The following is a 25797-nucleotide window of genomic DNA, read 5'->3' as shown; positions in this document are numbered from 1 at the left end:
ACCCACACAGAATGTATAACCTGAGCTTCCCCTAGGGCCCAGCAGACTCAAGCTAGGAGATAAGAACCAAAACATGTGGTTGCTCACAGGAAGGCTGTCTCCAGAACACTCAGATTCTGAGCAGCCGAGAACTGAGAGAAAGCTGACACCAGCAAGCAGTGCACAAGCCAGGCTGGGTTTGTATCACCGTCTCAGACACTGATTTTGTAATTGGTTTGGGTTTCTTGTCGCACACTCACTCTGCAGCACTGGAGACACTCCTGAGTGAATGATGTATTCCCAGGCACCTAGCTTGCTGGTGTGGAAGACATGTTGAATTTTTATTCCAGCGTTTCCTCAGACAGCATGTTCGTGGCTGTGAATACTGTTCAGCTGAACTATACTCTGTAGGAATTATCATTTGTTCTGCTACAGGATGATAAAGCAAATATTATAGAAAAAAAAGGGGCATTCCCTTGAAAAGCCAGCTAATCCAACGTAAAGACTACCCACCATGTATGGAGTCCTATATTGACTGTGATGGAAACCATTTACATTCAGATACCTAACTGCAGGATACCCCTATTCTTTCAAGTGGGAGTCACCAGTAAGCCTAAAGTCAAGATTTTGCTCCCTTGAGTACCAAGGTGGGGATGGGGGTATGTTGGGTTTAAAGTAGTGCCTGACCTCCTACACTGCAGGCCAGTTTTTCAGATCTCACATGATAACAAAACCATGCTCTCAGAAGCCCTGGGCCAACCATGCCCTCCCTCACTTTATGCTGGGGATTTTATTATTTATTGGCTGAGGTCTTTCTTTTTCTTCTTTTTACTATCTGTGAAGCATTGGGCTATAATGTAAGAAGTATAAGGCAATAGCTGGAAAACAATAAAAACCAAATGGAGGAGATTGCTAGGTTAGATTTTTATCAATTCTCTCTTTAAATCATGCAAGTTAGACATTCACCGCTTGCTCTCCTCTCTGCTGCACCCATGGTCCTTAGAGGTGACAGTAATCTGGCCATGAGTCCCCCATGAGAAGAGCTGAGATACCTTCAGGCCTGTGTAGGGGAGGTTGTTGCTGCAAGATGACCTGCTTCTTAGGAATCCTGCCACATCGTTCCTTGTGGCGTGCGTCATTTCTGTCTTGACGCTTTAGGAAGTCACTGAATAGTATTAATGTATGCTCTGGGGAATGGGGCAGTGTGGTGACAGATTTGGCGAACATGGCTACAGTGGGTCCTGTTTTGGATGACAGTAAATTCCTCTGCAGGTGTCTCAGCCTGTGCTGCCTTCCCATCCCTTCACCTGTTGTCCCTTAGGCCTGTTGTGCCCCTGCCTCCTGCTCACGTCCTGAGTGATGCTGAGATCCTGGCGGCACAGCCCAGCTGGCTGCGGAGCTGGCTCCCTCCCGTCTTCTCTGCCCTCAGCCTCATTTTCAACCCAGCTGGGGTGATGTCTCATTACTTGAAAGAAAATTAAAAAGCATTTTACATTGCTTAATACAGATCACTAATTGAAGCTCCCCTAAACCCAAGGAGTTTGTTCTCTCATTGATGTGTGCATAACTCCTAGTAACATTAATAAAGTTGTTTAGAATCAAAGAGCTGGCAGAAACCCGTAACAGAGACCCATTTTGATCCTGCTTCACGAGGCGACTCACCCACAGGGCATCAGCAAGCATTTAAAGATAATTTTACAGCTCTCCTTTTAAGAGCGGAGCAGTTACTGAGTCCATCGTAGCATGTCCCTCATGCCCTTCAGAGTTGGGCTTGACTGTTGCCATGGGTGCGCTGCACCCCACCCAGGGTACAAATTGCAAACTCTGTCCATTTTGCCTGTGGCTGCTGTGCCTGCTCATTTGCAGTGGGAGCTGGAATTCAGGAGGCTCCGAAATAAGAGTGTAGTGGATGAGGAAGACCAGCAGGCTGAACTCCAAACCCATTGCTGTGTTTACCGGAGCAGCCGCAGCCAGCACTGGCTAGATGGTTATTCATGTGACATCATGAAACAGAACCAGGAAGAGATAGGTCTGGGGTCTCATTACCCATGGAACTGTCTAAATATTCCAGTTCCCAGTCGTTACTGTACAAAGAATCTGAACTTGTAAAAATGGGTACTTTGTAACTAGCAAATATCCTTAGCTTCTACATAAAATATGAGTACTGGGAGTTAAAGTGGCCTCCTCTGCCAGGTCTTCATTTGCCCACTTGTGTATTTACAGTCCGCGAGAGGGATCAGGTCCCTCACACAGAATTTCATGGACAGGTGCCTGTGTCCCTCTCTACTGTATCCTGCCAGCTTTTCTCCCCCACCTTGCCTGTAGCAGGGAGTTAGTTCATACAGATGTTGCCACTGATTAGAAAATCCACTCAGTTTGGGAGAGCAACAGGAGCTGTCTGGGAGGTAGAGACAGGCAGATGTCTTCAGTTGGAGGCCAGCCTGGCTTACATAGTGAATTTCAGGCCAACCAAGGCTACATAGAGAGAGCCCCTATCTGAAAAAAACAAATGTTGCTTAAAAAACAAAACATTCCATAGAAATGGAAGAAAAGTCATGAGTCACGTTCAGAGATTTCTAAAGTGCAGTCACAGTTGTACCAGTTCCCTGGCTGGCTGTACCCAACGAGCTTTGCCCTTAGAATGTGAATGCACTTTCCCCACAACTCTGAAATCCTTTACTTCTGTCTGGGTAGGGAACTGAGTGTTTCTGTGATTGTTAATCAGAATATGTGGAAGAGAAAGTAAGTGAACTATCCTTTTAGTAACTGAGCCTCATTTCCAGCCTCATTTCTTCCTTTCTTTATTTTTATTGGATATTTTATTTATTTACAATACAGATGTCATCCCCTTTCCCCATTTCTCCTCCCTGGAACCTCCTATCCTATACCCCCTCTTCCTTTATGCTTTTATACCATCCAGCCTCATTTCTTAAAGAGCAAACGTAAAACTTCCAGAGCAGGAAACAGTGTTGGTTATCTACATGGAGAATCTGTCAAGCCCTGCAAAGGTGAAAACAGGCCCAGGATACTCTGCAGTTACTGTTCACCACAGCACTTCAAACTGGGTCAGAATTATCCTTGTTTTACAAATGAGGCAGCTGGAACCAGAGACACGAAGCCAGCCTTTCTGGAGCCACACGTCCAAGCTAGGTCAGCGCCTCATGAGGATTGCTGCCGAGCTCTGCTGTCTGCTGCATCCCGCTGAGGTCAGCTGCAGAGGACCAGTGTCAGCCTGTGCCTCATTTGTTCCCAGAGACCTAATTTGACCTTCTGGTACCTGCCTAACTGGTGGCTGAGCATGACTGCCACTCTGTGTGTTTGTAAAATGAATTATGATTCTTCATCTCATCCTGGTGATGTCCTTGGTCACTGTTGGATCTATTTTGAAACCTCTTTGTTAGAGCTGGCAAGATGGCTCAGCAGGCAAAGGCACTTGAGCCAATTCTGGCAACCTGAGTTTGATCCTCAGAACCCACATGGCAGAAGGAAAGAAGGACTCCTCTAGCTGTCTTCTGATCCACACACAAACACACCGTGACACACATACACCACAAAACAAATATACACATACAATACGTAAATTAATTTTTAAAAGTGTAAATGACATTTTTAGTATTTGATACCCAGAGTGGTGTTGCAGAGGCCTCTAATTGATGACCAAGTTCCTCAGCAAGTTTTAGGTGTAAAATTAAAAGGTGGAGGCATAGCTTCTCGTTGGTATAAGCTTATATAATAAAATTTTAAAATTTTCTTGACTTTAAAGTTTTCAGTGTAGGCAGGGTGGTGAGGTACAAAGAAGATGAAGAAGACATTTCTTAGTCACACCAATATCAAGATAACAGTGTTAGAATATCAAGGTAACAGTGTTACGATGTAGTTATTTCTGTGTGTATGCTTTAATCTTGCCTCTTCCACTTAACATTATAATTCTGTAATATGGTTAAAGAACTGTGACCTTTTCAGTTATGTAAGCAGCCGTTCACTACACTCTTACTATGTAGTTAAATATTCTCATGGTTAATGTTGTAAGTAGCACTGTTGTAAAGGCTCTGGCACTGAAGTATTTGTCTCTCTGGTTATTTATTGATGCAAAAAATAGGCTTGAGTTAAGTAAAAATACAAACTTTCGATACATAAAAAGATTCAAAATGGGGCTGGAGAGATGGCTCAGAAGTTAAGAGCACTGGCTCTTCCAGAGGTCCTAAGTTCAATTCCCAGCACCCACATGGTGGCTCATAACCATCTATAATGAGATTTGGTGCCCTCTTCTGGCCTGCAGGCATGCATGTAAGCAAATCACTGTATACATAGTAAATAAATAAATAAATCTTTTTTTTTAAAGATTCTAAATACAAATTTAAAAGTAAAACATTAGTTCTTCAAAAAGTAAAACTGTGGTGAGGATGTAGTCTGTAAGAGACATTTACCTGGCACAGGAAGGTCCTAGGATGGATTCCTGGTGCCACAGAAATTAATTTACCAGAAATTTCTTATCTTCTTCCAGTTTATATAATTAATACAATTTCATTGGCCTGTATCATATCCTCAGCACACATGAATTTTACTTGTGTGATTATTGCCTACATGGTAAAATTCTATTTCTAAGGGGTTTTTCTTACCCACTGATCACCACTGTGATTCCAAGGTTTCTGTTTTGTTGGTTGTTGAATCCCTAGCCCTGTGACCGGGATCTGACACATAGTGTCCACTTGCAGTATGCTGGTTGTATGAGTCTAAGGCGTATTCTCCCCTCTTCCTCTTCCCCTCACTCCTTCTCTGTTCTCCCTCCCTTCCCCTCTTCTTCCTTCCCCTCCCTTCCTCCTGCAATTTCCATCCCTCCTCCTCTCTCTCCCCTCTGTTCTCCCTCCTTTCCTCTCTTCCTTTCTCCCTCCTCCCTTCTCCTCTTCTTCCTTCCCCTCCCCTGACCCTCCCTCCCCTATCTCTCCTCCTCCCTTCCCCTCTCCTGTCCTCCCTCCTCTGTCCCTCAGTAGAGACTCCCAGACAGGCAGCTATGTCCTTACATTAGGAATCATGCCGACAGTTTGGAGAGAATTGATGGTGGTCAGATTCGGTCAGATGCCAGATAGATGAGAGCATCAAGTCCTGGGCCTAAGCACTTGGCAGCTTCGTAATATAATCTTGAGCAACTTAATTAATTTCTTCCTGATTCCATTATTCACCTGCAAATTAGAGCTAGAACCCATGCACTCGATAGAATAGGGTGACGCCCAACACAGAACCTGACAGATAATAAATTCTCAGTAAATATTCTCAGCAACAACCTCTTCTGAAACTTGAGCCTGCAAAACCTATGTCTCAGGGACATGGAGGTTAAGTCATGATGAGAAGTTGTGTGAGCTATGAGGCAGATACACCTGGCTTATTCTCCCTGTCCTTCAGTGTCATTGTCAACCGAAGCCATGAACTGTTGTTACTTGTCAGGTACGGGTGCTGGGAGGTCACATGCCAAAGGGCCTCAGGTGTTCATTGTGGCCTCCAGGTAGGCCCAGTGATAGCATCCCTCTGGTGGTATGTGTGTGTGTGTGTGTGTATGCATGCATGCATGCACGTGTGTGTATGTGTGTGTATGTATGTATGTATGTATGTGTGTGTGTATGTATGTACGCATGCACGTGTGTGTATGTGTATGTATGTATGTATGTATGTATGTACGTACATATCTCCCTCTAGCAGGGTGTTTGGCAATTTTAACTGTTTTGGTGACACACGGAACTTGATACATTTTTCTGTTATGAGTCTATCAAATCCGTGTATGACTGACAAACATTTTCCTCAGAGTGGTACTATGGATACACCGCTTGCTTTTTAGAGTTGCCTATCAGTACTGCAGACTGGGTAGCATCAGCAGGAGAAATGTATTTCCTCACACTTCTGGAAGCTGGAAGGGTTTGCTTCTGTATAGCTTCTCCCTTTGGCTGTAGATGTTTGTCCTTTTCCTCTGTCATTACATCACCTTCCCAGCAGGTCCCTCCTCAGGTGACCTCATTTTAGCATCATTTCCTCTTTAACGACCCCATCACCAAGCATCCACGGTCCTGGGAAATACACTCTGGGATAGGACTTAATGTAAATATAGGGTTGGGGCACAGTCCAGTCCGTGACAATGTCCTTGAATTTTGTCTTTTATTTAATTAAAGAAATAGTAGACATAACTTGAAGTCTGTGACCTGTGTCCGGTAGGTTGAATGGCGGCTCTTGAGGGGTGTGTCTTGAGCTGGATTGGGATCAACGCCTACTCTAGGATTTGCTTTTGATTTGTTGCAGAAACCTTAATGGGATGGGATAGCCTTATGAAAACCCAGCAGTTACTTTAGCTCAGGACTTGCACATATTTTCTGTAAGGCCAGATTATAAATATTTTCATCTCTGTGGGCCATACGGACTCCACTAAGACAATTCTGCTGTTGTCATTTGAAAGCAGCCTCAGACAGAACACAAGCAAATGGGGGTGGCAGTGTGCCCATACGTTTTCATTATTTGAAATTTGAACTTCTTTTCCAACCATTAAAAAATGTCAAAAACCTGTTCTTAATTCCACAGGTCGTACAAAACCAGATCAGATCTTTGTACAGCTGTAGCTTGTGACTTGCTGGCCCTGTGACAGAACTTTCGGCTAAGATGCTCTTAGTGGAACTGACCTGGGTAGTTTCTTCTGTCTGATAAATGCTGAACTGATTATCATATTTGATTTCTGTCATACATCTCCATTTTCAGAATTCATGATGAAGAAGTACTTGAGAAGCGTATGCCATTCTAGAGAATTTCAGATAGGGACTAGAGGGTTAAAGGACCCACAGTACTGTCCTCTAGCAGTTAGTGGAATTGTGGGTAGGGTTAGCATCAGAAAGCCTGGGCAAGAGCAGCAGAGCTTGAGTATGAGAAACATCCTCTTTGGAGAGCTCGTGTTTAGGGAAACAGTGACAGAAAGTTCGCGGATTTCCACAGTGTGGATGTGGAGAGTAAACCAAGTGACTCTGGGACAGGCTCCGCAGACTTTTCTCTCAGCAGAAGGTTAGCTGAGTGAGGTTTCTTCCTCAGGAACCCCACAACCCCCAGTCTGTACATACCTCCCAAAGCATAGTATGTGGGCTGTGGGCTAGAGCCACGGTGTGTGTCTCTCTCACGTCCTGTGCAAGTGACCTTCATTCTTAGGGTGCTGGCCTAATTATAGAATGAACCTCTCCTCCAGAGGGTCCTAGAAGTGAACTTCCTGCAAAGGCCAATCTGGCTAGCTTTTTACACACCAGGGCCCCTGGGACTGTTGTATTGGATGTGTGTAATGATAACAGCTGACTCTGACCAGAAGGCTGAGAACAGGCTGTCCCCAAAGCCAGCGTCCCATGTCTCCTCCCTGTGAACCTGCTCTGAGGTCAGTCAGTACTGCTTGCTGCCGACTCCCGGGGGTGCGTGCATGCCTGTGCGAGCACTGGAAGGGCCTGGAACCCAGAGGCCTGACTGGAGTTGGCAGCACTGCAGAGCAGGCCATGGAACCTGTCACCTACTCATGCGCGGTTGCTCTCATCTTGAGTGGCTGCAGTGACATCTTGAGTGTTTTCTATGCACCTTAGGCCAAAATGCCCTCTTTCAAGATTTGTCTTCTAGGACAGTGTAGGCTGTAAATTGAGGTTCCAGTAAAGTAGTTTTGATGTGCATCAAGTTGGCCTTGACTAGCCAAATTTTTACTTAAAAAAATCAATTAAGATAAAATGGCTGCATTACTGTACTGAAGCTGTCTCCTTCGCAACATCCAAACATGCAGCATGAAATGTCTGTACCTTGATAGTCATCTTAAGTGAATAAAACCCCTAATTTAATGAAATGCCACTTGGAAGCTTTTAGCACTATAAATCTTTGAATTATCTTATCTTGTTTAAATTAATTTGCAATGTTTCTTAGCTTTCAATGCTTAGGAAAGTTCTGTTTTTGTTTCTGATTTCCTTGGGTTAATGCCAAGAATATTAGCATTTTTATGGAAATATAGCATTCTTGCATAAAACACATAAAAGTCATTAAGTGCACTGACAGTGAGTATTTCAGGAGAGCTCACCTGTTAGCAGCAGCCAAGTGAAAAAAGAGTGAACTCAGATACTGGGAGCCCCTGGGCCCCTCTGGGCTTCAGCAGAGAACGTCCACCAAGTGCAGTTAGTAACACCGTTCTTAAATAATAAAAGTTGGGCTTTATCTGTCATAACTTTTCTGTGAATAACGCATGCCCCTGTTAATGCTGGAGATCGTTCATCCCTGCTGCGGTATGACCCAGGTTGTGTGTGACTACATCAGAACTCACTCAGCTCTTTCACAGGAGGTGGACTTTTACGTTGTTCCCTGTTTGAAACTATTGCCAGCAGAGCCTCAGTGGGCAAGCATACGTGGTATTCTGTAGCGCCTCAGTGGGCAAGCATATGTAGTATTGTGTGGGCAAGCATACACAGTATTCTATGGGCAAGCATACGCAGTATTGCGTGGGCAAGCATTCGCAGTATTGTTTGGACAAGCATATGCGGTATTCTGTGGGACGGACTCCTGGGTGTCTGAGTCCTAAGATGTGTGTCTGTTCACTCTGAGCATGCTCACCTGCAGTGAATGAGAAGACTGCCTGTGAACTAACACTATTTCCCCACCGGCCTTTCCTGGTGTCTGTCCTGGCTACGTCAGCCGGTCTAACCAGGACATGTTGCTGTAGTGATTTTAATTTGTTTTTCTTTTCTGGTTACACTAAAACACTTTAAGTGTGCTGGCTATTCCTGTGTTTTCCTTCTCAACTCTTTGCCTGTTTCCTGGGGTTATCCCATTCCTTGGTGACGTATATGCTTAGCTGTCAGACAGCTGCAGTGTTACCACCTCCTCCTCGTCTCCTGGTGCTGATGGTGTCGTTTCATAAAGAGATTCTTCATTTTGGTATAATTCAAATTATATTTTGTCTTTTTGGTCAGTGTGTTTTGTGTTCTGGTTTAAAAATCTTTGCCTGTTGAAAATGTGAAAGTGCCCTATGGGTTGGTTTTTTTTTTTTTATTCTGCCATTCATCTAGAACTAATTTTCTTTTATTTTTTTAAGATTTATTTATTTATTTTATGTATATGAGTACACTGTCACTGTCTTCAGACACACCAGAAGAGGGCATCGGATCCCATTTCAGATTGTTACGAGCCACCATGTGATTGCTGGGAATTGAACTCAGGACCTGTTTAGAGCGGTCAGTGCTCTTAACCGCTGAGCCATCTCTCCAGCCTCTAGAACTAGTCTTCATACAGAATCTTCTTCAAGAGACTGAGATTGTGCGTATTCTCTTTCTGGGACTGCTGGAACAGGGACAACAAAGCCTTCAGCTCCAGCAACAGAAATGGATCCTCTCAGACACATCCTCTGGAGGCCAGAGGCTTCACTGAAGTGTGAGCAGAGCAGTGCTGCCTCTGAGGCTTAGCAAGGAGAGACTGCGCTGGCTGCTGCTGGGGACGGCAGTTCTTGGTTTCCAGCTACATTGCTCTGACCCTTGTCTTTCTTCCTTTGCACATGACCTTCTTTTCTGGGGTCTCCTTGTGTCTCTTCCTTCTTGTTTTAGGTTAAAAAAACAAAATCCCGCTGGATCCAGCACTTACTGGTTTTCTGTGTAACCTTGTCTGTATATCAAGGGAGTGTCGCTGTAATTTCCGAGTAAGGCTACTCTTTGAGGTCCTTGCAGGTCAGGACTTCAGCATGCCTTTGGGAAGGTATAATTCAACGTAATCCCTTCAGTCATGCTATTACGTTGACTCGTTCTGTCTCTGTCTGTCTTGGATCAGTGTGTTCTGTTGGTCTATCTGAGTCTCCCGTACAGATGACTGCTCTTGGTCATAGTTTTTCTATAGAGAATGTCCATATCTGATAAAGTCTTGTTTTCTTTTTCAGACTTTTTCTTGCTTTTTGTCTTTCACATTTCCTGATAATTTTTGTTTGCTGGTTACTTTCAGGGGAAAAAGCACTAGTTGTCATTTTATTTAAAATTAAAGGTTCAGTCTGTGAGAGGATTGATGTCTAAGAGTCCATGTGCCACAGTCCTTCAGTCTGGGCTCGAGCAGCAAGCGCCTGCCCCACAGAGCCATCTCCTGGGGCTGGTGATTGGCTGTCTTTTGATGGCGGTTTCTTAAAAGCAGAAGGGAGAGAAGGGAATTTTCTGCTTTGAATTCAATCATTAAGGATTTTCCCCAAGTTTACTCAGCTTAACAGGGCTGAACTTAAATCGGTCTCACTGACTCCAAACCAGAGCTGGGCAAATAAAATAAGTACTTGAGAAATTCTGTTTTTATGGGAGGTATGTTGGTTTAAAACACTGCGTCCTCAGGGGTGGTTCAAACAGGTTCTTGATAAAGTTGGCAAGATGTTGGCTCATCAGTGCTGTAACTAAGAACCTTAACATGGGCTCTGAGAGATGCATGGCTAAGATTTGGGCACTGGCTCAAGGAGGAACCAGACCTCTATTGTCAGAACCTGGGCCTGGGAGATGGGGCTCCAAATGAAACCTGGTCTACTGCACTTCTGACTAATAGTGAGAGTTTAGTGTAAGCCTTAGAAGTGTGCATGAACATACTTCTATGTACAAATATGTGTATGTGTGCTTGTGTTAGGCTGGATATGTGTGCATATGTACACATGTGTGTGAGTGCGCGTGTGTGGCTTGTGTATTTATGAGTGAGTGTGAGTACATGGGTGAATTTGAGCATGCAAGTGTGTTTATAAATGTGTGTGTGCGTGCATTTGTGTGTCTGTGTGTGTGTGTGTGAGAGAGGGAGGGAGGGAGGGAGGGAAGGAGGGAGAGAGAGAGAGAGAGAGAGAGAGAGAGAGAGAGAGAGAGAGAGAAAATATACGTGAGAGACACTCACTCTGGGTTCTGGTACTAAAAAGTAATTTTTAAATTCTAAGACACTCTGTAGCATTCTGCCCGTTCTCAAGCTTGATGTGGTCACTGCCTACATGGAAGGTTTGTGTGATTCACTGTTACCTCCATTCTGGGCTAGATATGAAATTACACAGACGTGCACTGTGCGCTTCCCCAGCCTTGCCTGGAGCCACTCTGGCAGTGGGGGGATGGAGGATGCCTAGCTGGTACACTTCCATCGCAGTAATGCAGTGTCCAATCCAGGCTAGACTGCAGGTCCTAGAAACAGCCTCACTTAAAGGGACAACTCAGAAACAGTCACGATTGCCATAAAAACAGTATTTGCTTCGTTTTCTCACTCTGCCTGCTGCCTGAGGTGATTTCACAACTGGGCAGAAAGATAGGATTATGGCACATGTGTGTGTCATCCTAATAAGTGAGAGGCTCAGTGTCAAGCCCACCCTAGACAGTTAACTCATTGTTCCAATGACACTGACTTCATATTTCCAATCGCAAATGAGTAGAGTGCCCTTGATCTATAGGTCTCAATGTAGTAATAATAGAATATGAATTTATGTTGATATTTGCATTGCTTGGACGTTGCTGGGTGCTATGGGGGTGGCGATGGCACTCCTTGGCTCAGCCACCCATTTGCCTAACAGTCCATGCCTCAGTGCCCATGAGCCCCCAATCTGTATTTCCCAGTCTAATTTCAGAGCCACAATCCTCAGGAATCCACGCTCAGCCTCTTAGTAGCCAAGAATGAGCTCATGGGTGGTCCTATGATGTCTTGCACACAGTGGGCCTCTGCTCTGTCCTCCAGGAGCAGCTGGCTTTTGAAGTTTGACCTTCACATTCACTTAGTCTGTGTTTGGTCAGTACTTCCTTCCTGCTAGCCTAAAGCCTCCTAGGCCCTTCCTCCTCCTCCTCTTCCTCCTCTTCCTCTTCCTCCTCCTCCTCTTCCTCCTCCTCCTCTTCCTCCTCCTCTTCTTCCTCCTCTTCCTCCTCCTCCTCTTCCTCTTCCTCCTCCTCTTCCTCCTCCTCCTCTTCCTCTTCTTCTTCCTCCTCCTCTTCCTTTTCCTTCCTCTGCTATTTGCTTCCACTCCAGCAAATCATAAAACAACTACTGCCTTGCTTGAGTCATATAGCCTTTTGGAGGGAAGCCAGAATTGACAGGAGGGGTTAGCCCATGGGTCAATGACCCTTCCCTAAGTACCTGTTAATCAGCCCCTGAGACTCCTGCCCAAAAGGAGGGGGGAAGTCTCTAGTCACTCCGTGGGCATGGTTTCCTAGAGAACCATCCTGGCCCTGGCGGTGGGTGGAGCTTTGTCTGTGTGCTTGCTTGTTCAATGTGTTAGTGGATCATTTGGAGCGCTCCTTTTTTTTTTGGACCCATTTGGCTATAGGTCTTCAGAGAATATTGTGGTAGTGACGCGGGTGGACTTGGGGCTGGGTTTTAGATCTCTTGTTACTGTGTTCATAAGCTGCCAGCCTTCACACTCCATGAGACACCAGTAGCTACAGGGGAGCAGAGAAGGGGAGGGAGGGGCGCACCACCTCTCTCTGCCCTTATTCTTTGTTTGTGTTTAACCTTGTAAATAATAGATAGTTGGGATTTTCCTTTGTTCTTTACTTACTGATTCTGTTTTATCTTGAGACAGGATCTCTCAGTGTGTAACCCAAGGTGGTATCAAACTTAAGATCCTTCTGTTTTAGCCTCCCAGGTTTTGAGATGACCGGTGTGTGTCATCATACCTGGTAGTCTCTGATTTTCTAGCAGTGTCATAGACCCAACAGTTATGGGATGGATGTGGCTCAGTAACCACATGGGGCGAAGTCTGGTTTCCAGATGGCAGCCTTTGTAACCCCATTCCTTAGACTTTTTTTTTTTTCGGAGAGCATTCCACTGTAAGAAAAACTGATCAATCCCTTGTAACATGCATGAGACCCAGTGATTTATTCAACCAGTTAACAAGTATTTTTGAGTGCTCACTGCATATTAGGCTCCCTTGAGAGACTGTTGCGAGAGTGTGTGTGTGTGTGTGTGTGTGTGTGTGTGTGTGTGTACTAGTGTTGACCTGGCAGCCAAAGCACTGAGTGGCAGCCTAGCCGGTATGCCCATCTCGGCTGCTCTCTGGGGAGACAGACGGCCTCCTGCAAGTCTTTTGGCCACAGTGAAACGTTTCTCACTTTCAAAGCATGAGTCTAGGCTGTAAATCTTTCCCAGATGACTTGTTGTAGTTGGGACCTACACAGCCTGTGCCCTCGATATTCATATACACGTAAGGTGGCAGAGGAGAAGCCAGATCCAGGAAGTGACAGTGACACTCTGTTAGTTACTCAGTCAGCAGACGTGGCAAGTTCCATGCCAGGTACTGCACAAGTGCTGGGAACACAGCAGTGACCACGGAGAGATCCTTCCTTCCAGCTGAAGGGAGCTGATGGAGGCACAAGCCAGAATGGCAGCCGAGCAGCTTGAAACTGATGGTAGAGGGTGCTGCTGGGACTGGGGAAGTCGGAAATAAGGAAGCGGGCCGGAGAGAGAAAGCAAAAGGGGTCTGAGAGGTGGGCAGCTGAGGTAGTGTCTCTCTGACTGACAGAAACTTCATTCTCATTAGGCCACCACAGCAGACACAGCATCAGTTCAATCCCAGCATAACCCTCTCCCCAGTGTGGCTAACAAGCAAGGGAACACTGAAGTTGTCTGGTGGGACACTCCCATTCTCCACAACTCCTCCATGCAAATCAAATTTATACTAAAGCCACGCATGGTTCTGTGTAGTGGCCAGTCTGTTTGCTTTTTTCAAAAGGGTCTTTACTAAGAGCCAGCAACAGTGAAATGGTATAAAGACCTGCATAAGATACCGCTCTTCAGATCTTCTTCAGATCAGGGAGCCCCCTCCCCACCCGATTCCACAAGTCATTGGAGCAGATCCAGAAGCCCCCCGCTCTTCCTTATTTACCCTCAGTAATTACACATCTTCCCCTTCGGAGGCTGGGGCTGAGCAGTCTCCTATTGTCTCTGCAGGAAATGGCATCCATGTGACTGCTGGAGAAGGCAACCGGTGACCGCTCTGGTTAAGCTAATTCAGAAAGTGCTCAGTATATCCTCTGTCAGATTGAGTCCAGCTGACTTGGAAAGCTTTCGGAAGTGCAGACATGAGACGGTCACCATAACCAGGGCACTGCTGGGTCAGGTCCCTGAGCAGAATGAATCTCTGCAGAGTTGGGACTCCTCAGAAAGTGGGGTGATCAGTGCCTTACCACTCTCTCCCTTTTATAGCATTACTTAGGATCGGTTCCTTTAAAAGTTTTCTAGAGTGAACTATTGAAAGCTCCTCCACTCACAGAGACCTAAGCACTGAGGAGTGCATGGGATCTCAGAGTTGCCGTGCTCACCTACGCTGAGCTCCCCTGTGTTCGCCCTGCTTCCAGGACCAACCACATCCCCAGGCTACAGCAGCAGAGCTGGGAACATGCCAGGCGTCTCTCATATGCACACAGCACACACAAACACACACACAGCACACAAGCACACACACAGACAGCACACACACACAGCACATACACACACACACAGCACACACATACAGCACACAAGAACACAAGCACACACAGACACACAAGCATACACACCAACGACAGACAAAAGAGATCCTCCCAGAAGACGCTCCTAGTAAAGCATTCTGTCTCATTGTCGTATACCGAGCTACATATTTTTTGACTGGATCACTGGTAAGAGTCTGGGGGCCTCTTGAGTCAGAGCCTCTCCATCCTTAGTATACACAGCAGTCACCTGGATAAGTGTGACTTATACTTGACTCGAGTGAAGCCTCAGGTCTGACAGCTCCTGTGAAAGGTCCTGTCAGTGGTTGGTGTCCTGCAAAGCCTAAACCATCCTGATGCCCCTACAGGGCTGGCTGCCCCTGCTCTTGAGGCACTGTGGCTAGGCAAGTGTACGTGAGAGCTCCCTTAGGAAAAAGAAATTGAGAATAACCCTGTATCAGTGAGAACTATCCCTGTTCACAGTGTGTAGTGAGAATGTCACCATTAACCCAGAAGTCACACACAGCCTTGGTGTGCCCGAGAAACAGAGAATACAAAGGGGGCTATGCACTGTTGTGTGAGAGTGCTCATTAAAAACAGCATTACTCCTTCACGACGGCACACACACTGCAGTTCTAGAGACCAAAGATGCGGGAGACAAACCACCCTCTTTGTTATCCTTCAGTTGTTTTTACTGGTAACGAGAAGCGTATGTCCAGATTGTAATGAGACGGCAATAAGTGTGCTGCAGTATAAAGAGGGTCGTGTGCCAGCTCCAGCCCTGGTTCCTACAGGACACAGCTCATCAGCCTTGGGAGTTACTGCAGAGGAAGAACACACTGCCACGTGGCCTGCGAGTCACTTGACATGATGTTAGATTCGGGAAGTGCTGCCAGTGGTAAATTTCTGCCTAAGCAGTTGGTCACTGTGCCCTGGTTGCCGGCGCTCGGTGGAGGCAATCGTTAAGCTTTCTTCATTTTGAAAAGGGATAACTATCCTAGTTTTTGTTTGCTTTTGGCAAAAGATACACGGTCACCCCTTGCTGGAGCTACTTGGATAAAGAGGATAATCTGGGCAGCCCTGTGTCAAGCATGACTCTGATTCATCACAGATGCTGCAGGGCTCGGAATGAAGGATGCAGCCAGATGTTAAGCTGATCTACCTGAGGTTGTCATCTCTGGGCTCATATGCAAAGACAGCACTTCTGGGGCTATCTCTTCATCTACCTGCCCCAACACCACAGGGTCAGGTCTGCTTGACTGAAAGGAAGTTGGATCTTGGTCCAGTTTCCAAGTGCTGCTAATTGGCCTTGCCAACATGGTTTACCACTCTATACTATGCAAGACCCTGGGAGCTAGAGAGATTCCTGGCTGCTCTGGACCAGCTGAGGGAGGCTGCTGGACTTGATGCTCTGGAGAGGCAGGGACCATGGTTATCACTTATGCCTGTGTAGGCATCCAGGGTGTTACTTATCAGTGGATACTTGAACAGCTGGTCTGTTCCCAGAGACCTATCAGTCATCGGCACACATGAAGCATCCCCCCTCTAAAAAGGAGAGAACGTTTTGTTGCCTAACTTCGATCATTTATAATATAAATACAGAATGCTGGGATGCTATCTATACTTTAGGACCTCATAGGCTGTCAAAGAGATGAGATGATATTAATATCAGCCAAGCTTGTACAATCAGTGTATTTAATCACTGATTGATTCAGGCAGTACTTATGAATGCTTCCCTCACCGTGCCGGCCATACGGGAGGATATTATTAAACCAGGAATAAAGAGGTAGAAATAACATGACTCTCCCAAACTAGGAAAATCAGTGAAACAGTGGAGATAATGAGAGTGAGGAGAGGCTTAAATCTGGTGTGCTTGGCCCAGCAAGGGTGGCGGCCATGGCTGGAGTTAAAGGGCCAGGGCCCTATTGGGAAGGAATGCACTCTCCATTTTCCTTAACCGTGAACTGAAATCTGGCATTTCTTTTCATTATATAAGAGATTTGGCATTGTATAGAATAGAATATGAGTAGAATAGTAAATGTTTATGTTACATTACAGTTAAGGACATCCTGAAATATGATTTCACTTAAGGATTCTTAAAAATGGCATTTACTTTAGATTTTTGCAGAAAATCATTGAACTGTCTACTGAAGGAAATCCATCTCAACTTTTTTTGTTGTTTTTGTTTGTTTGTTTTGTTTTGTTTTGAGACAGGTTCTCACTATGTAGCTGTTAAATATTTTGGTAGCTGAATATGGATACATTTTCCTTCTTTTAAACTCTGTGCATTTCACATGTTAATTTGAAGTTCTTAAAGACATTAGTCTTTTAAATATTGAACAAGCAGTAACAACAAAAATTTCATTTAAAATTCTGAAAAATGCTGTAAACTGACCTAGATAGTCCAGAAGAGCAAAGAGCTCATGCCTAAGAAAATACCTGGACCTTCTACTATTAGGGATGGGATGGGAGGTGCCCAGGAAGGCACTTGTCAAGCCTCACCTGCTTGAGAACACGCAGAAATAAAGCCAGGACAAGTAAAAATCTAGGCTGGCATCATCTCACATGTAAACGTGCAGGTGACAAGAAGAATCCCTGTAAAAGGTGTTTGGAAAAGTGCTTTGCAGAGCCAGGAGAGTGGGTGGAGGGTTGGGAGGGAGGCACTGAAGGCCAGGCATGGGTTTTCTGCAAGCAAGGCATGACACAGACCAGATAGAATGTGAGAGAGAAGGAGTCCCCGCCTGGCTGTGGGCTCAGCAGTAGGTCTGGGGCCTGGTGTGCAGCAGAGGTGAGAAGCCATGTTAGGTCTCAGGTTGGGGCAGTGAGAAGCATGGTGGTTGAAGCTTTCGTTTGCTCAGATGTTACTAGTGCCTGCTGCTGCTTTCAGCCCCTCTATGTCCTGTGCGTGACAAAGTGAGTGCAATAATGATGACCCTGGGAAACTGGCTGCCACAATTCCTATTTTACAGATAATGAAATAAGATTTACTGAAGAGGAGAGAGAAAAGTAGCCTGGGACCTCCCAGAACTAGACCAAAGGAAGAGCTCTGATAGAGAGGAGAGGAGTCGGCCCAGGGGAAAATGTGAAGAGTTTAATCTTAGGTATTTCCCCATTGTTCTCTTACATATTTGTAAGTGCAGTTTCTTACTGATTCAACTGCTGACAGTTTTTTTTTTCCTATTAGCGTATGGTAACATAATCGTAAATTGGTTTCATTTTCCTGGGCAAACTAGGCAAAGGGACAGCTGGTAGGGAGTCTGCTGAGTGGATGGGTGCCCAGTCGGTGCAGAGGAACCGAGAGCGTCGGCAGATTGAAGCGGATTGTGAATCTGATGTTTATCTGCATTGTTTTTTCAGACTCAGTCCGACCGCTGGTTTAGAAGACATGTGGTGTATATAAAGTTTGTGATAGTTGGTGGAAATTTGGGTAAGTGAAGTCACGTTTATTTCTAACACATTTAATGTAAAATGGTGCCACAGAGGGGAAGCTACTGCCCCGCCCTGTGCATCTTTCAAATCTGCTCTAAACCTCAAATGAAGGTTTTAATTAAATGTGGCACCAAATTGGTGTTTCGGACAATATGCCTTTTTTCTTGTTAAAACTAATGTTATTACGTGATATGGGATTTTATAAAAATCTAGTAAGTCTAGATTTGGGGAAGTTCAAATGAAGGGCCCAGGGCACAATTGGCGATTTAGTTTACGTTCTAAGCCAGCTGTGTAATAGGACTAATAAACTCACAGACGAGAAGAATAGTGTCTCCAAAGCGGAAAGAGAAGTTAGCCACTTGAAGAATGGGAAATGAAAGGAAGTAAGCCCCAGAGTTTCCTGGAAGCTGCCCAGCCTGGAGCAGAAGCTTGACAGACCAAGAGCTGTCCTGACAGGTGGTGGTGAGGAGGGCAGGCTTTGGAGTCAGGGATCTAGGTTAAATCTCTGTACCCATTGGTTGTTTTACAGTAACCCTCCGAGTCTCGGGTTCTTCTGTAAACTGAGGTCTTTAATATTCCCTATTCCCCAGGACTGTTGTGGGAACAGTCAGCTGAGTCACACTGGGGCATAGTAGGTACTCCACAGCAGCTGTGTGTCATGACAGACTCAGAAGGCTTGGGAATGGGTTGTTCACACAGTGTGACTTCACAGTGGCTATCACAGCGGCTTCTCCATCATTTACTATATACTCACTCCATAATGAGCTTGGTGGGGGGAAGGCAAGAGGGAAGCTGTTACTCGGCCTCCTTCTAGAACCCAAGGAAGCCACTGTCAGACAAGCCCCGCACTCAGCCTCCCTTCCTGCCATGGTTACAATCGAGTGAGGTCTCATCCTTTAAGCTTTTGGTTAAAGTTCTGATGCTATGTTCATTCCTGTCAGTAAGAAGGGACAGAGTGAAGTACATGATACGTTTGGTTTTATGTGCCTTCACCCGTTATTGAGCTAACAGTTGGACTTTGGGGTGCAGCCTTTCCCTGTGTTTGGGAGAGGACCAGCCTTGGCATTGCTGCAGAGAGTGCGATATTAAGGCCACATGTCTGGTCTGTGAGTCGGGGATGCGGACACGGCCTCAGAAGGTCTCTACAGTCGTCTCTAGAGAGCCAGAAAGTCTCTTCAGCAACATTTCTAACCAGGGGATTCAAGTCTTCTCAGAGATAAGAGGAACTTGCCTGTGGCAGCTTGCTGGGGGCACAGCGTTGCGATTGGAGGGAGTGGCCCTTTAGGGAGTTCAGTTATCACAGTGTAGGCTTTATATCAGAGTAACTAGGGATACAGCTGCCCCAAGCATGTAGAAACGTCTGAGGAGTTGAGAATGCTTACCCCAGTTTGATCGTTGACACTGTATGCATGCATTAAGTCATTGTGCTGAGCCAGATGTTTTGTCTTAATGAAAAATAAAATAATAAACAATTAGGGGACACTAGGAAATTGTTTCAAAAGAGTGATCGTTTTGTTCCATATGTTAATTGCGGGGTTATTTATACAGCTGTAGGCTTTTGTAGAAACCCATAGAACCATACAGTAAGGAGACTGGATTTTGTTCTGTGGGAATGAAAGATGGAAAGAATGAGTCGTAGAGGACAGTTATCACAGCTTGTAACGTGTGATGGTGGAGAGTGCACTGCATGTGGGCTGGGGGCTTAGGCTGAGTTCTTCCCCCACCCCACACAGTGCCTGGCACACGGCAGTAATGCTGCAGGACCCGCTGTGTCACCTGCCCACACACGCGTCCATCCACTGTGTTTATGTGATCTCCTTCCTCTGCCGCACCCTCTCCTGTGAACTAAACTCACCCCCTTCTGCTCTTCCTTCCTCTAGTGTTACGTTGATGTCCTGCCCCATCCCGTGAAACTCTTAGCAGAGCCTCCTGCCTTACAATTCCTCCTCTGGCAGCTGCCCAGCACCAAAGTACTATGCCTGTCAGGATCAGGCTGGAACGCCTTGTCTCAGTAGATACCTAGCCCTAACCTCCCTCCACCCATCACGCTCAGTACTGAGCCTAGTGATGGGTCATGTAGGTGTTCTATTGTGTGGTCTTCTGAAAATGGAGAAAGGAGGACAGCATAGCAAATCCATCTTCTCTGTGCTAGTGAAAACCAGTCTTGGCACTCTTAGCTGAGGCAGGGGGAGTGCTGTGGATGAATCTCTTGAGGCGCAAGCATTTCTCAGATTCTAATTCTTCATTATGAGTCAAGAGACTTAAGGTTCTTACAGCCACAGCGTGTGAATACCCGGTGACGCCCTGTCCTCTAGCCATATCAGTGTGACAGATAAATTCAATGAAAGATAAGAACAGTGGTTCTCATCTGAGGTCAGTGTGCCTTCCCAAGCGGTGTTTGGTGATGTCAAGGATGCTGCTAAAAGCCCTGCAGTATTAGAACTGCACATGTGCACACACCCAGAAAATGACCCCAGATGTCGGTGGTACTGAGACTGAGAAACTGATGTTAGAGCTAGTAAAATATTGAAAGTGCCTGTTTTGAGAGTTTATATTTTAAAATATTTTAATATTTAATCACACACACGCACACGCACACACACACACACACCTGAAAAGAGCTCAGAACACAGAGGCCTGAGATAGCTCCGAGAATCTGCCTCCTTCTTTATCCCTTACTCCAAGCAAAAGCAGACATAAAAGAATTCAGACAGACAAGTCCTACTGAATGATGAAAGAGGAAAGAGAGGTTCTCACAGCCTGACGTCAGCATCTGCACAGAGAGGGCAGTCTCCTGCTGTAGGCCCCAGCTTCCTCAGATGTGTGTGTCTGTCGTTGAAATGGCATTGCTGTCTGAGCTGGTCCTTTCTTTTGAATCAGGGATAGTGACTCTGGAAGGATAAAGATGTGCTTAGGGAGGAGATGGATCACATCACAGATGACTGAGAGGCAGTATTCTGGAACACAGGGCTGTGTATTTGCATCCGCTTGCCATGACAGCACAGTCTGGCGTAACTGTGATGTGCTGAACACTTTTGTAGCCCAGTATGGCTGCATGTGCTGATGCCGGGAGATTAAAGCAACATATGTCAAGCTGGGATGCAGAACAATTCTCTTGAAAATACTTTACTTAATTATGGGGCCTATTTTGGGAGGGTAACTGTGCTTTTTGTGTGGTATATTTTAGGTTACACTAACCCAGCTTCAAGGCCAGTAATATCCTCCCAGAAAGGGTGTGGCATATGCTAAGGACATAAATGTGTCCTTACAAAAGCTCTGGTGTGATGTTCTTTCGGCTTTCCGAGCCTTTAGTCCTTTCTTGTCATTTCTGCTGTCACATGAGTGCTGTGGAAGTGTGTTCTACAAAGCCAGACGAGAGAAGGCAGAAAGCCCTGCTTCAGATGGCCGGGCCCAGAGATTTGGGGAGTCTTTGTTGTCAGTCCATGTCTTTAACCTGAAGGCAACGTGGAGGGATGTACAGAAGTGTCACAGGTAAACAGAGTTGAGAGAGGCTGTAGAACACTGCATTAGGTGGGGCGAGTGTCTGTATGCCACAGGTCGCGCCAGAGCATCATTGTTCTTTCCTGGTGGCCTGTGGTCTGGAGTGGGTATCTGTTTTCTCTCTGTTCTTTAGACAAATGACTTTAATGAGTTCCGCCTCCTGCCCACAGCCTTTTGGGGCCTTATTGCTCCGCCTGTACAGGAAGATCTCAGCCTTAAAGGAGGAGAAGCTGGGTATTTCTGCCCAGTCAGCATTTTTAAGGCCTAAATAAAAATGATTGATAAAGGGAAAAATCAAATTGCATAAGGAAATTAGCTTGTCATTTAAACGGTGTGGAGAAGCAGAGAAATGCATAAAAAGTTTTGCAGCGCCAAGCACTGACCAGTCCTGAGGGCAGAAGCGCTTCACTTGCATCCTGAGTCATGAAGACCAGAGGAGAGCAAGAATGAACCATGAGGAAGGTGGGGGCAGCTCTTTTCCAGAGGAGTGTCTAGAAAGGGACCAGGGTCCAGTTTGCGTTTCAGTGGAGCTCCCTGGGTCCCTCATGTTGGATCTGTCCTCCTGCTAAGAGGCTCTCTACAAGGTTGGAGGCACGGAACCACAAATCCCTGCCCCACCTCAGCTTTTGCTCAGAGCTTACACTCCAAGAGACTTTTGTGTGTTGCAATCTGGCACAGCCTCCAAGGTTCCCTTTCAGATGTGGAAGGAGATGTCTACAGTTTGGAATCCAGCCTGTGTATAGAGGCCAGACCGTCTTCTGCCTTGTTCTGTAGTCCTGATAGCTGAGTCCGCCACAATCATCCCTTCAGCTCTTGCTCACTAAGACAGGTGTCATTTTCTCTCCAGGACAGTTTTGGCAACATCCTGAACCAGATTCCGTGAACCGCTTCCAGGATCTGCTGCCTTGCTTGTGTACAGTAGCCCATGGCTTTGCCATCTGCCCTCACTCCAACACTCAGGCCACAGTGTGGCTGTAATCTGTAGCAACATGTAGACGCCCCAACTGCTCACTTACTTAGGGGAAGGATTTTCAGAGTCAGCAGCTGTCATGTATGCTAGTGTTTGACTAGTTAGAAAAGACCACAGTAGAGCCACCTGGGACGCAGGTGGCCGGCCCTGGCTCAGCTGTGCTGGTGCGGCTGCGTATCTGGATGCCACTCAGACCGCTCCTTTAAGTTTATCAAGAGCTGCACTGCATTTGATCTTCCAGACAAGTTCTTACATGATGGAGTCATGTCACCAGGCGTCGGAGGCTCCTGAATTTGCCTGCGTAAGGCAGGGCCATTTGGTAATGTGCGCAAGTGTTTGTTGTCCTCTGCAGAATTGGAGGCACTGTTGGTAGCTTGGTGCTGAGCAAGGAACTACCACGGAGCCAAATGCACACTCACGATTGGAACCTAGGTCCCCTCTAGCCATCTGGACTGAAGGCATCCAAGTCCTCACTGCTGCTTCCCTGGGAACTCTAGACATGGGATTCAGACGGCTGTTCCACAGACAGGGTGTTGTTGCGCTGTGCACCAGAACTCACAGCACAGTATGCTGTTCCTGGACACAGGTTCACTGACACCTCATGGAGTGGCTAATCAGTCCCTCGTACCTGTCCTTCTGCCACCCTTGCCCAGCACAGGAAAATGGGACCCTTCTATTTGAGGGAAAGATGAGTCCAGTAAGATACGCTGACCATAGACTTTTATGAAATCTTACCAACCAGAAACCATCTTGACAGGGTTGGAGAGATGGCTCAGTGGTTAAGTGTTTCATTGCTCTTCCTGGGGCCTCAAGTTCTGTTACTAGCACCCTTCTTGGTCAGCTCACAACCACCTGCAGCTCCAGCCTCCATGAACAGACAGACAGACAGACACACACACACACACACAGACACACACACACACAGAGTTCAAAAAATAAAACTTTAAGAAATCATTCTGCTAGAGATGTTAGCATTTCTGATAGGTGTCAGCATGCTGAGTTGTAGATTTGCTCTGAGGCTTCATCCTGCCTCAAGGATTAGCACAGGCTGCTGAGAGAGCTCTGTGTAAAGTTCAGTTTGGGTGTCAGCCAGCAAATAAGCCTAAACAATGGCATGCTGGCTTGAATGAGCATGAGCCAGATCCGTTAAAGCAGTAACATTGAACACTGAAGAGAGAGTATGAGGAGATGTCCACACTGACGTTCAGGTCGGGTAGTACCCACCTTCTGTGTTTGGAGGTGGTAGTGGTTGTTTTTTTTCCTTTCTGCCTTTCTTCAACAACTTTTAATATTTTATTTCATTTGTATTATATTTAACTATGTATCTTTCTGTGTCCATATGGGGTTTATGTGTACCTAAGTGCAGGTGTACAGAGGCCAGAGGTGTAAGATGCCCTAGAGCAGCTGAAGTTATAGGAGGTTGTGAACCACTTGACGTGGGTGCTGGAGATAGAACCCAGGCCCTCTGGAAGAGCAGTGCATGCTCTTAGCTGCTGGGCCATCTCTTCAGCACCCAAACATTTTATTTTTGAAAAATATCAAACCTACTAGTCAGTAGAGTAAGAGACAACACAGAAGCCTCTAAAGGCTTTACCTAAAGTTACCATTTGTTCTATGTATGATCTATCTGCTTTATTCTCTTCCAGTCATATATAAAAATTATACACACACACATGTATACACACACACACGTACACATATTGTTCATTTTCTGAGACATCTAGAAACAGCAGCGAGTATCTCAATGTTTTGGTTCTAAGTATGAATCTGTGAAAATAGAGATTGGAAGTTTTCAGGAAGGCATCATAAGTGCTGCCTTGTGTCTAATATCATGTCACACCACAGGGCAGGTGATGTCAGCTTGTTTTCCATCCTTAGGCCTGTGACCTAGCTTTCTCTCATCTGTAGTGTCAGGTGTCGGCATACGTTTTGCCTGCATCCTAGCTATTTTTGGAAAACTGCCTGATAGTGTTTGCTCTCTTTCATTGTACTATATGATATACATCTTCATAGGTTTGATTTCTGTGGTAGTCAGCTAGATTTTATTGTAATAGCAGACTGTAGTACATGTTTTCTCTCTTACCTTTAGGGATAAGCAGAAATAACTTCTACAGAATGCTTCTTGTAACCTAGTGTCTCACGGCCTCCCTGCATGGAGGATTTTTTTCACTTTCTTCTTGCACACACGTCAGATGGCTGATGTAATGTGACTGAAATGGAGTCACATCAAGCCACCTCTGTCCCCATGGTTATTCAGGGTCTCTCAGTGCCTCCATGCCCAGGGTCCCCTCTGACTGTTTCCTAGTCTGCAGTTCTTGCCTCAGGCTGTAGAGGTCATCCTGCCAGTCTGAGAAGGTCCCCAAACTGCTGGGGAGATGCAAGAGCCTCACTTCTGAAAGGACCAGGTGCTGTAGAGTTCAGGCCAGACACTGCCGGAAGTCTGGGTCTGTGTATGTCCCATCCTGACTTACGTTACGTATACATCAGCAGTTGGTCGTTCATGTGATGCTCAACCCCTGTTTGCAGCCAGCATTGCTGCTGGCTGAGGCAGCCTGATGGCGGGCCTTGTTGACAAACAGGACTTTCCTTTGTCCTTTGAATGTTTGCTCCTCACAGTTTCTTCTCTGCATAAGAAACTATTATCCTGCAGTGAAACTGTGACACTGCTTTGAGTTACAGGTTGGTAGGTTTGCAAAGAAGGAAAGCTGGTTTCACAAAAGCATCATTTAACTGCATTATTTACTACTCCAAGGCATTGGATTTCCGTAAATCAAAGCCTTAGAGTTCTGATTAGTTGATTAAACACACAGAAGTGGATATTTCTTATGTCACCTTTAAATGGCACTTCCCTCTGAATGTCATAGGATTTTCCTTTTCAAACTGCCCCAAGTCCTGCATTTGCCCATTTTGTGCTCGTCCTCCACATGTATCAGTGTGTACACAGCACGGGAAAGTCTGTACCCTGTGCCCAGGAAAGGACTAAAGCAGGGGGAGGAGATGAACAGCTTCCAGGAGGGTCCAGGCCAAGAACAGCATGGTGAGGTCTAGCTTGCTTTATCTAGAATTCCTCTACTTTGGAGGGCAGCAGCAGTGAAGACAGAAAGCTTCTGCCACTGTCCTTCGACGTGTAAGAACTCCACCCTTCTCTTGGTTAACAGATTAACCACCCTCTAGGCACAGAGGGACAGCACCCTGCCAATTAGACTTGATCATCTTGAATCTCTTCTGCTTCCTGAAGGGAAAATTGCCTGCTCGCCAGTAGCAAGCAGACGATGCTCCCTGACAGGTCACCTCCTGGGTTACAACATTTATTCAAACCACCTGAGTCTTCCAGCGGCCATGCTTCCACCACTGGATGGACTCACTAGTGCAGACTGAATCATTGTCTCAACACCAGTCAACTTGGTGTTTATAATGTATCTTCTCTAACGCAGTGTATATCCAAAATGTTGTTTACCATGTAACCTTTAGACTACACCTTTGAAACTATGTATCTTA

General features: G+C 45.9%; 1 protein-coding gene across 5 annotated transcripts in view; it reads left to right on the top strand.

The window, feature by feature from the left end:
• Positions 1-25797, top strand: part of Fyn (FYN proto-oncogene, Src family tyrosine kinase) — a 193331-nt gene that overhangs the window by 70375 nt on the left and 97159 nt on the right. For 3 of the 5 annotated variants that reach the window (XM_028769094.1, XM_028769090.1, XM_028769093.1), the window contains one exon: positions 17757-17826. The gene's annotated coding sequence lies outside the window, so the exon portion shown is untranslated. Of the gene's footprint in view, positions 1-17403; positions 17501-17628; positions 17648-17756; positions 17827-25797 lie in introns of those variants that run through there. The other 2 variants (XM_028769091.1, XM_028769092.1) reach the window with 2 other exon arrangements.

This window comes from Grammomys surdaster, unplaced genomic scaffold (genome assembly GCF_004785775.1).
Source record: "Grammomys surdaster isolate TR1022 unplaced genomic scaffold, NIH_TR_1.0 190, whole genome shotgun sequence".
In the NCBI taxonomy this organism is placed as follows: Eukaryota; Metazoa; Chordata; class Mammalia; order Rodentia; family Muridae; genus Grammomys; species Grammomys surdaster.
The sequence above is the reverse complement of the archived record's forward strand: the minus strand, read 5'-3'. Positions and strand labels throughout refer to the sequence as shown.